Genomic DNA, 17125 nt, shown 5'->3' with positions numbered 1-17125 from the left:
TGTTTCCATTATTTCCCCATCTATTTGCTATGAAGTGATGGGATTGGATGCCATGATCTTCATTTTTTAAATGTTGAGTTTTAATACATTTTTCACTCTTCTCTTTCACTTTCATCAAGAGGCTCTTTAGTTCTTCTTCACTTTCTGCCATAAGGGTGGTGTCAGAGACAATAGCACATAGTTAAACTGACAGGAACAAGACACTGTTTCTTTTTTTTTTTAACCAATAGTTTTTTTGAAGAGGTCATAGATGATAAGTCTCGGAGAGAGTTTTTAAAATATGTTTTATGCTAATTATTATATGCTCTAATTATATAATTACATATATACATTTATTGAGATACATTTGACATATTAACATTACATGTTTCTGCTATACAACATAATGGTTAGATATATTATGAAATGTTCATTGATGTAAGTCTAGTTAGCATCTGTCATCATATGGTAACAATATTTTTTTGTGTGAAAATTATTTTTATAATTTTTAAATTTATATAATTATATGTAATATCAAAACAAAAATATATTTAAGTGCTTAAATAATAAGATCCCATATTTTCATTTTTAAATTTTTTTATTGAAGTACAGTGGATTTAAAACTTTCTATCAGTTTCAGATATATAGCCTAGTGATTTAGTATTTTGTCAAATTATACTCCACTAAAAGTTATTACAAGATATGGGCTATAGTGCCCTGTGCTATACAATAGTCACTTTTTGCTTATTTATTTTGTAAATAGTAGTTTGTATCTCCTAATCCCCTACACCTATCTTGCCCCTCCTCCCTTTCCTCTCACCACTGGTAACCACTATATATTTTTTCTTTATCTGTGAGTCTATTTCTGTTTTGCTATATACATTTTTTTGTTTCACTTCTTTGTGAAAACTTCTTTGTTTCATTTCTTTAGATTCCACATATGTGACATTATATAGTATTTTTCTTGATCTGATATATTTCACTAGATATAATAATCTCGAGGTCCATCCATGTACTACTACAAATCACAAATTATCATTCTTTTTATGGCTGAGTAATAGTCCATTGTACTACATCTTTATCCATTTGTCTGTTGATGGACACTTGTGTTGCTGAAAAACACAAATGTATCCATTTGTGTTGACAGATATTTGTTGTGCATATAACTGACTATTGTAAATAGTGCTGCTGTAAATACCAGGTGCATCAGTTCAGTCGCTCAGTCGTGTCCCACTCTTTGTGACCCCATGAATCGCAGCACACCAGGCCTCCCCGTCCATCACCAACTCCCGGAGTTCACCCAAACTCATGTCCATCTAGTCGGTGATGCCATCCAGCCATCTCATCCTCTGTCGTCCCCTTCTCCTCCTGCCCCCAATCCCTCCCAGCATCAGAGTCTTTTCCAATGAGTCAACTCTTCACATGAGGTGGCCAAAGTACTGGAGTTTCAGCTTCAGCATCAGTCCTTCCAAAGAAATCCCAGGGCTGATCTCCTTCAGAATGGACTGGTTGGATCTCCTTGCAGTCCAAGGGACTCTCAAGAGTCTTCTCCAACACCACAGTTCAAAAGCATCAGGTACATATGTCCTTTCAAATTAGTGCTCCCATTTTTTTCACATACATACCCAGGAGTGGAATTGCTAGATTAAATGATAGTTCTAAATTTAGCTTTTTTTTTCATTTTGAGGAACATCCATACTGAATTCCATAGTGACTGCACCAACTTATATATTCCCATCAACAGTGTACAAAAGTTCCCTTTTCTCCACATCCTCCTCAACGCTTGTTATCTGTTCTCTTTTGATGATAACCATTTTGACAAGTGTGAAGTGTTATCTCACTGTTGTTTTGATTTGCATCTTTCTAATAGTTAGCAATGCTGAACATCTTTTCTTGTAGTTTTTAGCCATCTGTATGTCTCCTTTGGAAAAATGTCTATTCAGATCTTCTGCCCATTTTTTGATTGGATTGTTTGGTTTTTATTTAATATTGAGTGATATGAGCTGTTTATATATTTGGATATGAACCCCTTCTCAGTCATATCATTTGCGAATATTTTCTCCCATTCCATAATTTGTCTTTTCATGTTGTCAATGGTTTCCTTTGCTGTGCAACAACTTTCAAGTTTAATTAGATCCCACTTGTTTTACGTCTTTTGCCTTAGCAACAGTCCCCAGACTTCTTGGCACCAGGGACTGTTTTGTGGAAGACAATTTTTCCATAGACTGGGGCTGGGGAGGGATGGTTTCATGATGATTCTAGCACATTACATTTACTGTGAACTTTATTTCTATTATTAATATATCAGCTCCACCTCAAATCAACAGCATTAGATCGCAGAGGTTGGGGGCCCCTGCCTTAGGGAATAAATAAAAAAAATGTAGTTTATGTTAAACAGTGTTCTGCCTATGTTTTCTTCAAGGAGTTTTATGGTTTCAGGTCTTACATTTAGGTATTTAATCCATTTTGAATTTATCTTTGTATATGGTGTAAGGAAATGTTCTAATCTCATTTTTCTATATGTAGCTGTACAGTTTTCCCAGCACCAATTTATTGAGAAGAGTAACTTTTCTTCATCGTATATTCTCTCCTCTTTTGTCATAGATTCATTGACGATAGGTACATGCGTTTATTTATGTACTCTCTCTTCTTTTCCATTGATCTGTACGTCTGTTTTTGTTCTGGTACCATGCTATTTTGATTACTATACCTTGTAGTATGCATAATCTGAAGTCTTGGAGGGTCATAGCTCCAGTTTAGGTCTTTTTTCCTCAGGACTGCTTTGGCAACCCAGGGTCTCTTGTGGTTCTATACGAATTTTAGGATTATTTGTTCCAGTTCTGTGAAAAATGTCATTGGTATTTTGATAGAGATTATATTAAATCTATAGATTGCTTTGGGTAGTATGGTCATTTAAAAATATTACTTCTTTCATTCCAAGAGCATGGGGTGTCTTTCAATTTCTTTGTATCATCTTTAATTTTCTTCATCAGTATTTCAAAGCTTTCACACTGTAAGTCTTTCACAGTCTTAGTTTATTTCTAATTATTTCATTCTTTTTGGTATAATTTTAAATGAGGTCTTTTGTCTTGATTTCCTGTTCTAATAGTTCATTATTACTGTGTAAAAAAGCAACAGTTATCTGTATATACTAATCTTACATCTGCAAGCTTGCTGAATTCATTTATTATCTCTAATATATTTCTGGTGGAGACTTCAGGGGTTTTTATGTAAAGCATCATGTCATCTGAAAATAGTGACAGTTTTACTTCTTCCTTTTGTGTCTTTTCCTTCTCCAATGACTGTGGCTAGGATTTTCAACACCATGTAAACAAAAGTGGTGAGATTGGGTCTCCTTGTCTTGTTCCTGAATTTAGAAGAAAAGCTTTCAGATTTTTAATGTTGAGTATGATATTAACTGTGTGTTGGTCATAAATGGTCTTCGTTATGTTGAGATGTGATTCCTCTATACATAATTTGATGGGAGTTTTTATCATGACTGAAGGTCAATTTTTGGCAAATGCTTTTTCTGTATCTACTGAAATGACAATGTGATTTTTGTTATGTTATGGTGTGTACAATATTAAATGACTTGTTGATATTGAACCATTCCTGCATCACTGAAATAAACCCCACTGGATCATGGTGTGTTATCTTTTATTATACATTGTTGGGTTCAGTTTGCTAATACATTGTTGATATTTTTGCATGCATATTCATCAACAATATTGGGGGCATTCTTTCCTCTTTAATTTTTTTGGAGTATTTTGAGAGTGATAGGTGTTATCAGTTCTTCATATGTTTGGTAAAATCCCTTGGTGAAACTGTCCAGTGCTGGACTTTTCTTTGCTGGGAATTCTTTTTAATTACAAAATCATGTTCACTACAAAAGAGAAATTGATCTGTCGAATCATCTGTTTCTTCCTGGTTCAGTCCTGCCAGTTTGTACTCTTCCAGGACTTTGCCCATTTTCTACTAGGTTGTCCAATCTGTTGGTATATAATTAAACTGTTCATAATATACTCTTATGATCTTTGGTGTATCTGTGATATCGGTTGTTATTTCTTCTTCATTTTTGTTTATTTGGTTCCTCTCTCTATCCTTGGTGAGTCTGGCTAATGATTTATCACTTTTTTACCTTCTCAAAAAACTAGCTCTGGGTTTCATTGATCTTTCTATTTTTTTAAATCTCTATTTTATGTATTTTCTCTCTGACCTTTATTATTTCTTCCCTTCTGCTGATTTGGGGCATTGTTTGTTCTTTTTCTAATTCCTTTAAATAAGAGGTTAGGTTGCTTTTTGGATTTTTCTCATTTCTTGAGAAAGGTCAGTATCACTGTAAACTTTCTTCTTAGAACTGCTTTTGCTTCATCCCATAGATTTGGAAAGTTGTGTTTTCATTTCCGTTTGTCTCAAGGTATTTTCTGATTTCATCTATGATTTTTTTCATTGACACACTGGTTTTTTACTCCCATGATTTTTTATTTACTGGTTTTTTATTTAGTCTCCATGTTTGTTTGGTTTTTTTTTTTTCCACTTTTCTTTCTGCCTTTGATTTCTAGTTTCATACTGTTGTGCTCCCATGCTCAGTTGCTCAGTCATGTCCAACCCTTCCATGAACTGCAGTCATCCAGGCTCCTCTGTCCATGAATTTTTCCAGGCAAGCATATTGGAGTAGGTTGCCATCTCCTCCTCCAGGGGATCTTCCTGATCCAGGGATCAAATCTGCATCTCTTGTGTCTCCTGCATTGGCAGACAGGATTTTTACCACCTTGGAAGCCCTACTGTGGTAAAAAATATATATATATATATATATATATATATATATATATATATATATATATATACACACACACACACACACACACACACACACACATATATATATATAGACATATATAGAGAGACAGAGATAGAGATATAGATATATAGAGATAGATAGATAGTTATAGATATAGATATAATCTCTATCCTCTTAAATTTGTTGAGGTTTATTTTGTGGCCTAGTGTGTGATCCGTCCTGGAGAACATTCCAGGTGCACTTGGAAAGAAAATGTACTCTGTTATTTTTAGATGTAATATCCTGTAAGTATTTATTGCATTCAGCTGGTCTGTTGTGTCGTTTAGACTGTTGCTGTTGTACTGATTTTCTGTCTGGATGATCTGCCCATGATGCAAGTGGTGGGTTGAAGTCCTCTATTATTATTGTATTATTGTCAGTTTCTCCTGTGGGGGATCTCAGCTCATGTGGGCCAGAGACTGAGATCCAAAGTGTCTCCAATGTGCTGTCTCTTCAGGTACCTGCAATTGTTCCCCTCAGTTGGCCCAGACACTGCCTCAGGTCCCCTTTGCCCCTCAGAGCCAATCACTACCCCCGGCCTCTGCCACCTCCTCCACTGCTAAGGAGTCACACTACAGAATAGGTAGGGCTTGCATAAACTCTCAGCATGTATCAGGAGGTGAACTGTGGTGGGCCTCCCACCATCAGAGATCAGGACTACTTCTCATGAGCTGCTTGAATAAGTGCCAACAATGACCACTGCCAGCCATATAGGCTCTGCCCCAGGACTGGGCCATCTCCATGGACCATGATTGAGTCCTCTTCCTGGTTTCAGCCACCAGAAGTCCAGTGCCACACTGTGATGTGGAACGAGCAGGGTGGGAGCATTCACTTGGCTTGGGACGGGGTGCACTGAGGAGGTTGCATGAAATCCAGAAACTACTAAAGCAAACCTCTGTCCATCCTATCAGGTGCAGGTCAATGAACAAATGCTCCTCACAAGAGAAATATATGTTTCTCACAACCCTCCTGGTCCTCTAACCAGCCAAGGAGGCTCATCTCTACCACCCAGAACCAGAGAAGTAGGGAACTCAATCTGTGGTTCTTAACACTCACTCCCCAGGGTGGGTTTCCAGCTGGGTATTTGCCCTTTTCCTCTGAGTCTCCTCTCAAGGGCACAGGTCTCTATCCCACCATTTTTCTTCCCTTTCTATCCAATTACATGTGTATCTTTCTTATAGCCTTGGTTGTAAGACCAAGACTGTTTCTTACATTATTTCTCCCAGTTTCCAGTTAGTTTACAGTGTGAATTATTCCACATGTAGACATAATTTTAATATGTTCATGTGGGGAGGTGACCTCCAAATCCTCTTACTCTGCCATCTTGATCGACCCTTCTTGAAAAAGCCACATTTTAAAAAACCCTCTTAAAGACCCACCATCTAGAGGATAATGTGTGTGTGTGACACAGTATAGACTGTTGTTTACAGATAAATACCATTTATTATTATTACTATAACCATTTGTAGCCAAGTGCAGTCACTGAATCTGTATTTTTGTTATATACCATTGGAAAAAAGTAACTACCTAAAGGTTTAGCATATTCTTTCAACTTCATTGGTAAATATGAATTGCTGCCCCATAAATTAAAATGTTCTAAATGTAAAAATGACAATTGCCACATACACTTTCATGTGGATTCTTTAAACAGTTACATAAACCAAACTTCTAGAAATTCAGATTTGAAAGCTACTATCATATCCTTTACTTTAGTTTCTACAGTTAATGCTACTACACTTGGAAATTGTATTCTTTTGTTGGATAAACACTGATCTGTAATATCTTAATGTCATCTAAACAATAAAACTATAATATAAATTTAATATTTATTCCTAAGCAGGTTTTGTAATAGCATTCCTATTTAAGTAATCCATATTTAAGAAAAAAAAAGTTTCTATCCTAAATCAATGTACAAGATTCAAGAATTCTCAAACCAAATATATCCTTGCTGCTAAGTCACTTCAGTCGTGTCCGACTCTGTGTGACCCCATAGACAGCAGCCCACCAGGATCCCCTATCCCTGGGAGTCTCCAGGCAAGAATACTGGAGCAGGTTGCCATTTCCTTCTCCAATACATGAAAGCGAAAAGTGAAAGTGAAGTCACTCAGTTTTGTCCGACTCCTAGCGATCCCATGGACTACAGCCTACCATCCATGGGATTTTCCAGGCAAGAGTACTGGAGTGGGTTGCCATTCCCTTCTCCGAATATATCCTTAACATGGACCAAACTCAAAAAAGTAAACAGAATATTAGAAAGAAAATGAATATGCTATTTCTGAAAAGAGGGGTAAACTGCATATTTTTCTTTCAGTTTTGAAAGCCATATTGTACTTTCCCTGAAATAAACACTAACTGTGTTCTTTGTTTTGAGTAACTCCATACTGGTTTTGGGAGTCATTTTAACAATGTACCTTTCTACTGTCGAGAATAACAACTCTTCTTATCTGTACTATCATATTTATTTCTGGAAAATCCATTGAACAATCAAATATTACTTTCTATAGTTCTCTGACTTCTCTGCTCCTTTCAGGTATTCCAAAATCTGAATTTCATTGCAAAAATTATCTAATAAACCTAATTCTCTTCCAAATATTCCAGCAGGCTGCCCTTTTCCCATAATGCCATCCAGATGGCCTTCAACCCACATGAAGCTATTAGAAACACAATAATATTCCATAAAGTCCTTGTCCCATCAGCTCACTCTTCTTGTGTTCAGTTTATTTCCTCTAATCTCACTTGCTGAATTCATATGAGATTCAGGGGAAAAAATCTGTAAAAATCCCCAGTTTAAAGGGATCTTTATGCTTGTGTGCTTCTACAGGATTCTCTAACACAGAAATGAAGAAATAAGAAAAAGATGGACTGGGTTATAAGATATTGATGATCAATGAGGAAAAATTGAAGGCATAATGTAAACCAAACAAGATTTTATTTTCCTGGGCTCCAAAATCACTGCAGACAGTGACTGCAGCCATGAAATTAAAAGACATTTACTCCTTGGAAGAAAAGCTATGACAAACCTTGACACTGTATTAAAAAGCAGAGACATCACTTTGCCAACAAAGGTCTGTATAGTCACCTGCAGATATGAGAGTTGGAACATAAAGAAGGCTGAGCACTGAAGACTGATGCTTTTGAACTGCAGGGCTGGAGAAGACTCTGGAGAGTCTGTTAGACTGTAAGAAGATCAAACGGGTCAATCCTAAAGGACATCAACCCTGAATATTCATTGGAAGGACTGATGCTGAAGCTCCAATACTTTGGCCACCTGATGCAAAGACTCAACTCATTGGAACTGACCCTGAAGCTAGGAAAGATTGAGAGAAGGAAGAGAAGGGGGTGATAGAGAATGTGATGGTTGGATGGCATCACTCATGCCCATGATTCAGTGGACATGAGTTTGAGCAAACTCCGGGACATAGTGAAAGATAGGGAAGCCTGGCATGCCGCAGTCCATGGGGTCGTAAGAGTCAGACATGATTTAGTGACTGAACAACAACAAACCAAACAAAAGGCATTTAAGTCTACCAATCACACACCATGGAATTTTAAAAATCGGGGAATTTTTAAGTGAGTGCTTAGTAAAGGGGTATCCCCTGGTGGCTCAGATGGTAAAGAATCTGTCAGCAATGCAGGAGATCCAGGTTCAATTTCTGGGTTGGGAGGATCCCCTGGAGAAGGGAATGGCTACGCATTCCAGTATTCTTGCCTGGAGAATTCCATGAACAGAGGAGCCTGGCAGACTACTGTCCATGGGGTCACAAGGAGTCAGACATGACTGACAGGCTAACACATACAAGTATTAGGAAGGCGGTTGCCACAAGGTATTTCCCCCTATATACAAAAATTATTCTTCAAAGGCTTATAGTGGTTTTTGATCCTGAAAACACAGATAAGAATAAATAAGTCATAGCAGAGGGAAGGTTCAGCATGAATGTTGTCAGCCACTGGAATGAGAAAAGCGTGTTTAGGCCAACATTTCTAAGTCTGAGGTTAAGCCTGAACAAAATGAGTATAGGTGAGCCTTATGATGGCTCAAAATCCATTTCAGACCTCATTTCTCTAAGTGAAAGAATGTGTCTGACCAGACATATTTATTAAAGGTCAGTCCTTAGCGAGTCATACTTACTAAGTAGTTAGAAACTCTCTAGAGCTCAAGAATGAAAAAGTTCACCTTGAGTTTCCTAGACATCACCCTTGTCCTCCTTCTTTTTATCCTGTATTTACACCCATCAGGGACAATTTTAGGTAAATTCTAGGTAAAAAATGTGGTTAAATGTCTAAGCAGACTTAGTTATATAGCACTGCAAGGGAAGTCAGTGGAGGCAGGTACAGATGCAGGGTCAATAACTCCCTTATACATGTGATAACTAAAAGTGAAACTGGACCCAAAATCATAATCCCATGCAGATGGGCTGGCTTTCGTCACTTGTTGTTTTTAAAAATGTTCCTGAGCTTAAAAACCAGAAATCAACAATTTCCTACTTTGGCCTAAGTACTGTGGTGTTCTTCCAGTCCATTTGTTGACATATACTTTCCATGTTAATAATAGCTAATTATTTGGCAAAAACAACCAACAACCTATTTTCCCTCAATCTCACATAATTCAAGTGGCTTAGAAAAAATGATTCTCACACTGCAGTGGCTACTTTTTTCTCTAACAGATTACATAGATTCAGAACTAGACTATTTGATCAAAATCTGAAGACATTTTTATAGCATTTTAGTCTTCAAATGTATTAAGGGAGATACACTGCGTTTCTCTTAAAAAACAAAAAACTTCTTCTTTAAAAAACCAAAGCCGATACAAACATAAATTGACATGGAAATTGACATTTCAAATTGGCATTTGAAAGGATACATTATTTCATCTATAATGTATCAAAATTGTATTATTTAGGATTTATTTACAATTTGCCCTGGTAAGCAACTCCAGTTTTAGTTTCTTGCTGCCTCTTTACTTTTCTAAGGGTAGGTGGTTGCAAAAAAAAAAAAAAAAAATCTGTAGAGTATTCGACTGACTGAATTATTCTCACCTTTTCCTTATGTTGTAGCAATTTCAAGCCTCTTCTCCACTCCATATCAGTCATGAAACAGAGCTTTAAATATAAGGCAAGTTATGAAGCTAGTAGACAGAGGCTACATAGAAATGATGCTTAAGCCCTGAAGCAATGACCACCTTATGACCTGGCACTAACTAGTCTTTGGATTCTGCTCTACCAAGAGCTCTCAGAGTCCACTTTGTTCTTTTTCTGATCAGGGTTATGATCTTTTGCCATTCCAGGAAGACCAGCTTTCCCAGAAAACTATGAGCTTAGGCAAGTCTAGTAGATGGATGTGTTTTTATTTGAATGCTGCCATACTCCTTCTGTCATCCAGTATTCTCTGCTGAAGTGTCTGAACTTAAGTAATTCTTGTCTCACTATCCTGGTTTGTGACATATCTGGTAAGGAACAAGAGACTTTACTGACCTCTCTCCCCTTCCCTCTCTCTTTCCTCTCCTTAACCCTTCCTATCCTTCCCCACTTTTCTAGTCTCCCGGTCCTGGATGCAGGAATCTGGTTGAAGGGCCCTCAGCCTGAGCTGAGGACTGGAGATTGATCACCTCCTCTTGGCAGAGAACTCGAATTCCAGTTCTGGCCTGGTCTGATTTCTGGTAGGGCCGAGTTCCAGTCCTCCCTTCTCTGGAGGCCCAGGGGAAAGTCCCGTAACGCCTGGGTATCTGCAGGTGGCAGGAGATGTCTGTAAGGCCACCCCTTTCGCTTCCCCTCTCCCGCCTCCTCCCCCTTCTTCTTTCAACCTGGCTTCCTTTCCTCCCTTGAAATCTTTGATGTTAGTACTTGGATCTGAAGCTCTGTGTCTCTATAGGAGGTTTTCTGAGAGACTGTATTGTATTTAAGGACTTCCCTGGTGGTGCAGAGGTTAAAGCGTCTGCCTGCAATGTGGGAGACCTGGGTTCGATCTCTGGGTTGGGAAGATCCCCTGGAAAAGGAAATGGCAACCCACTCCAGTTTTCTTGCCTGGAGAATCCTATGGATGGAGGAGCTTGGTGGGCTACTTCACTTTTACTTTCACTTTCAATAGGTGGTGCTCATGGTTAAGAACCCTCCTGTCAATGCAGGAGACCTAAGACACAGGTTCGAGTCCTGGTTTGATCTCTGGATCGGGAAGATTCCCCTGGAGAAGGGCATAGCAACCCACTCCAGTATTCTTGCCTGGAGAATCCCATAGACGGAAGAGCTTGGTGGGCTACAGTCCATGGGTCGCAAAGAGTTGGACACGACTGAGCAACTTCACTTTATACTATTATTTACTCTATGTTAGCTCTTCCTAAAGGTTTAACTCTTAAAGAAAACTCTATATTACATTAAAAATGGAAAACCAATATGTCTCTAATAGAGGGGTCTCTAAATTTTTTATTTTACATATCCCATAAGTAGAAATGTTAAGCCTCGACATTCAGCCATGTATTGTTCTATTTATAACAATGTACATGTATCACATTATGACAAACAGAAAAACGTCAAGGATAAGTTAAGAAAGGAATATAAATAGAAGTTCAAATATTTTCTTTTTGTACTAAAGTAGATCATCTTGCATAATTCCTAGAGTATATGTGTCAAATGCTGATGGCAATTTTTTCCTAATATATATTAAAATAAAACCATAACTATTAAAATTTTAAAAGCTATATACTACCCACAATCAAATAGAGTACCATCAGTGGTATGAATATCACACTTTTCTACTTGCAGACGAAAGAGCATAACAAAGAGAAACACTCCCTATTCTCAAATAATACATTAGTCTTTCCATTTTCCAATTCTTGCCTTATTGGATGACTCTTTCTAACAAAAGGTTCTAATTCAAAAAATCAGAAAAATGAGAAGAGAGGTCCTCAGAAAGAATGTTCATCCTATTCTTACATCTTCCATATAGCTCATGCTGATAGTCACAAACATAGATGTGATCACCATTATGCTGGACAGAAATGAGTCTATTTTCAATACTTGGATAAAGGAAAAGTTCCACTCCACCAAAGGATATAATTTTTTGTGCTTCAAAAACCATAAAAGAAGATACTGATGCTGAGATCTGAAGAATAATCTACCAAATGAAGTCTTTTTCAACTGATGGAATTGACAGGCTGTGGGGTTTTGGGTTTATTTGGTTTTTATTTGCTTTTTGCATCTTGAAAATCAGACAGGAGCACCTCAAAAACAACTAAATATTACTGACTACTAATCTAAGCATCTAGGTTGTTTTTTTTTTTTTTTTTTCAAATGAAATACTTAAGGGTCAAATCAGCTGTGATTGATCTAAAACCACACGCTGGAACCAGAATTCAGAAACCAAGTTTGTTTGTATTCAAAGCCCTGGGCTTTTCCCAGTACATAATGATACTTTTTTGCTTATTTCAAACTAATGCTACGGAGCATTTACAAAGCTTCCTGTATCACATATAGCTCACTGGTTTACTTCTGAATTTCACATATTGCATGAACAATGCTATAACAGCAACAAAGAAAAGAATGCTATTTAATAAAGGAACTCACGATATCAAAATTAACATGGTAACTGTTTTATTTTTCTATGTTCTTTCTTATCATAAGTATAAAATTAACTATAGACAGCATAAAGTTTATATTCATATTTTTTGACAGTACATCATATATACCCTCTGTATTTCTATAATATTTTCAAAACAGCTATTTTAATGCTTGGATAACCTATAGATTTCATGAATTATAAGACTGTCCTATCATTAGGCATTTTGATTATCTGCAATATCATTTCATACCCCTGGGGCATTTATTTTGTAACTGAAAACTTGTACCTCTTAATCCCCCACACCTATTGTTCTCCTTCCCCCACCCTCTTAGGCAACCGCCTATTTGTTCCTTGAATCCATGAGTCTGTTTCTGTTTAGTTATGTTTGTTCGTTTGCTTTTTGATTTAGATTTCACAAACAATAAGTGGTTTAAATACTTTTCACACAATACATAAAGAAAACAAACACACAATATAAAACATTTTTTAATCTTATAATACAGCACCTTGACAAGTACATAGCACTGAACAAACAGCTGACATACAGGGGCTGGCATCGAGGGCATTGGCAAGAAGAGTTACTGACTGTAGGAGGGAAAAGAGGTGGGAGATAGCAGAGTTGAAGGACTGGCAGCAATTTCACTCAAGCTTAACACTGATGGCACAGGTTCTGGTTGCTTGCTGGATTCAGTTCTATCTATTCTCCTGAAAAAACTACCCAGTGATGCCTGGGTAGTAGTTCTTTTTTTTCCCATCATAGATGACATGGTAGCATTGGATTACATTCTGAACAGTTGCTGTGACCTCTGTGTACCGTTCTATGTTTGGGTCCCCTGCCTCAAAACTAACAGTGCCTCCTCAGACAAAGAAAATCTCCTTGACATTTCCTGTGTCATAAATCTCTTAGGTTCTTCAGTTACTTCTTTCTCTTGTCTCTCTTCATCCTTTGTCTGGGCACATTCACATCTTTGAAAGTTTGCAACTTGAAAGTTTGTATGTAGAAGATTTACCGTATAAGTGAAACCATATAGTATTTGTCTTTCTCTACCTGACTTGTATTAATTAGCATAATACCCTCTAAGTCCACTCATGGTGTCATAAATAGTAAAATTTCATTCTTTTTCATGGTTACATAATATTTCATTGTGTGTGTGTGTGCGTGTGCATGTGTGTGTACCATTTGTCTGTTGATGAACACTTATATAGATATTTTTCACATCTTTCCTATTATAAATAGTGTTGCTATGAATACTGGGGTGCATATATCTTCTCAAACTAGTGTTTTCTTTTTTTTTTTTTTTCCAGATATATTCCCAGGAGTGGAATGCTAGATTATATGATAGTTCTAGTTTTGGTTTTTGAGGAACCTCCATACTGTTTTTCACAGTGGCTGTATCAATTTATATTCCCACCAACACTGCACAAAGATTCCCTTTTTCTTCATCCTGGTCAACACTTGCTATTTGTTGTCTTTTTGATAATAGCCATTCTGACAGGTAAGAGGTGATTTTGATTATAGTTTTTACTCGCATTTCCCTGATGATTAGTGATTAGTGATGTTGAGCATCTTTTCATGTGCCCATTGGCATCTTTGGAAAAATGTCTACTCAGTTCCTTGACCCATTTTTTAATTAAGTTGTTTGTTTTTTGATGTTAGTTGTATGGCTTCTTTGCATATTTTGATACTAATCCCTTATTAGTTATATGGTTTGCAAATATCTTCTCTCAGCAGGTGGTCTTTGGCTTTTGTTAAGAGTTTCCTTCATTATGCAAAAGCTTTTTAGTTTAAGAAGGCTCAGCTGTTTATTTTTGCTTTTGTTTCCCTTGCCTGAGGAGACATATCCAAAAGAATATATTGTTAAGACTGATCTCAAAGGGTGCACTGCCTACATTTCTTCCAGAAATTTTATGGTTTCAGGTCATACATTTAAGTCTTTAATCCATTTTGAAGCCCAGTTTGATTTTTTTACATGTAGCTATATAGTTTTTCCAGCATTTATTGAAGTGGTAGGCTTTCCCCCCATTGCATATTTTTACTTCCTTTGTCATAGACTAACGGTCCATATAAGTGTAGGTTCAATTCTGGTCTCTCTATTCCATTCCATTTATCTGTGTGTCTATTTTTGTGCCAGTACCTTACTGTTTTGGTTACTATAGCTTTGCCAGCACAGTTTTAAAACAGGGAGCATGATATCTTTAGCTCTTTCTCTTTCTCCCATCCTTCCTCCCTTTTTCCAATTTAAGAGAAGCAAAACTGTTGCTTTCTTGTATGGTATTTGTCTTTACTAAAAAGAATGTACAGTGTTATACATATTTACTTTCTGATGTGTTTCCTCTTTGTGGTTTATGGCCCTATATCTCTTTCCCATTCATAATTTGATTGGATCAAGTCTTCTTTACTGACCTGATCTGTAACATGGTTGCTAAGCTTCATCAGTCACAGATATATGACCTTGGATGTTACCTCAGCCCCCTTTTACTGGATTCCTAATCTCTAAAATGAGAATAATCATCTCATAACGTTGTTGGGAACATCAAGTGGATCAATTTACATACCAAATTCATTGCACATTTTCTGGTGCAAAATAAATCCTCAATAAAAACTATTAATTCCCTAAAATATTCAATATTATAAAGGCATATCCCCACTCTCCATTCTGCTCTTTATTAGAGTCCTTTGTTTTTCTATTCATTTATCAATTCATTAACTTACCAGATGGGATCTTTTTGCTTGATTTTCACGACCAAGATAATCACGATGGTGTGATCACTCACCTAGAGCCAGACATCCTGGAATGTGAAGTCAAGTGGCCCTTAGAAAGCATCACTACAAACAAAGCTAGTGGAGGTGATGGAATTCCAGTTGAGCTATTTCAAATCCTGAAAGATGATGCTGTGAAAGTGCTGCACTCAATATGCCAGCAAATTTGGAAAACTCAGCAGTGGCCACAGGACTGGAAAAGGTCAGTTTTCATTCCAATCCCAAAGAAAGGTCACGCCAAAGAATGCTCAAACTACCGCACAACTGCACTCATCTCACATGCTAGTAAAGTAATGCTCAAAATTCTCCAAGCCAGGCTTCAGCAATACGAGAACCATGAACTTCCAGATGTTCAAGCTGGTTTTAGAAAAGGCAGAGGAACCAGAGATCAAACTGCCAACATCTGCTGGATCATGGAAAAAGCAAGAGAGTTCCAGAAAAAACATCTATTTCTGCTTTATTGACTATGCCAAAGCCTTTGACTTCTGGATCACAATAAACTGTGGAAAATTCTGAAAGAGATGGGAATATCAGACCACTTGACCTGCCTCTTGGAAACCTATATGCAGGTTAGGAAGCAGAAGTTAGAACTGGACATGGAACAACAGACTTGTTCCAAACAGGAAAAGGAGTATATTAACGCTGTATATTGTCACCCTGTTTATTTAACTTATATGCAGAGTACATCATGAGAAATGCTGGGCTGGAAGAAACACAAGCTGGAACCAAGATGCTGGGAGAAATATCAATCACCTCAGATATGCAGATGACACCACCCTTATGGCAGAAAGTGAAGAGGAGCTAAAAAGCCTCTTGATGAAAGTGAAAGAGGAGAGTGAAAAAGTTGGCTTAAAGCTCAACATTCAGAAAACGAAGATCATGGCATCCAGTCCCATCACTTCATGGCAAATAGATGGGGAAACAGTGGAAACAGTGCCTGACTATTCTTTTGGGCTCCAAAATCACTGCAGATGGTGACTGAAGCCATGAAATTAAAAGATGCTTACTCCTTTGAAGGAAAGTTATGACCAACCTAGATAGCAGATTGAAAAGCAGAGACATTCCTTTGGATATGTCCTTTTAGATTCCTTTGCCAACAAAGGTCCATCTAGTCAAGGCTACGGTTTTTCCAGTGTTCATGTATGGATGTGAGAGTTGAACTGTGAAGAAAGCTGAGCACCAAAGAATTGACGCTTTTGAACTATGGTGTTGGAGAAGACTCTTGAGAGTCCCTTGGACTGCAAGGAGATCCAACCAGTCCATTCTAAAGGAGACAAGTCCTGTGTGTTCATTGGAAGGACTGATGTGGAAACTGAAACTCCAATACTTTGGCCACCTCATGCGAAGAGTTGATGCATTGGAAAAGACTGATGCTGGGACGGATTGGGGGCAGGAGGAAGGGGACGACAGAGCATGAGATGGCTGGATGGCATCACTGACTCGATGGACGTGAGTCTGAGGGAACTCCGGGAGTTGGTGATGGACAGGGAGGCCTGGCGTGCTGCAATTCATGGGGTCGCAAAGAGTCGGACACAACTGAGTGACTGAATTGAACTGAATTGTTAGTAGAAATATTTTGATGGACTCCTTTATAAATTGATGGGACACTTTGGGATTGCTGAATTTCAGGCCCAGTAACAAACTGTCAGCATTGCACAGAGAGACCTCAGAGCTCACCGGGCTGATCATGTGCCCATGAATGTCACCGGGGGTACTGAGGATTATGAATCAAGCTCAAGATGTGGATTTTTATCTAGGGGCTTTCCTAATGGGCCCCCACACAGACTGTAGAAAGAATTATCATATGCCATTTTGCACACCATTTCTTCAGTCCTTCTTGTGTATACACTGCGCTGTGTGCTGTGCTTAGTCACTCAGTCGTGTCGGCCTCTTGGGGACCCGTGGACTGTAGCCCGCCAGGCTCCTCCTGCATGGGGATTCTCCAGGCAAGAATACTGGAGTGGGTTGCCATGTCCTCCTCCAGGGGATCTTCC

This window comes from Budorcas taxicolor, chromosome 11 (assembly GCF_023091745.1).
Source record: "Budorcas taxicolor isolate Tak-1 chromosome 11, Takin1.1, whole genome shotgun sequence".
In the NCBI taxonomy this organism is placed as follows: domain Eukaryota; kingdom Metazoa; phylum Chordata; class Mammalia; order Artiodactyla; family Bovidae; genus Budorcas; species Budorcas taxicolor.
The sequence above is the reverse complement of the archived record's forward strand: the minus strand, read 5'-3'. Positions refer to the sequence as shown.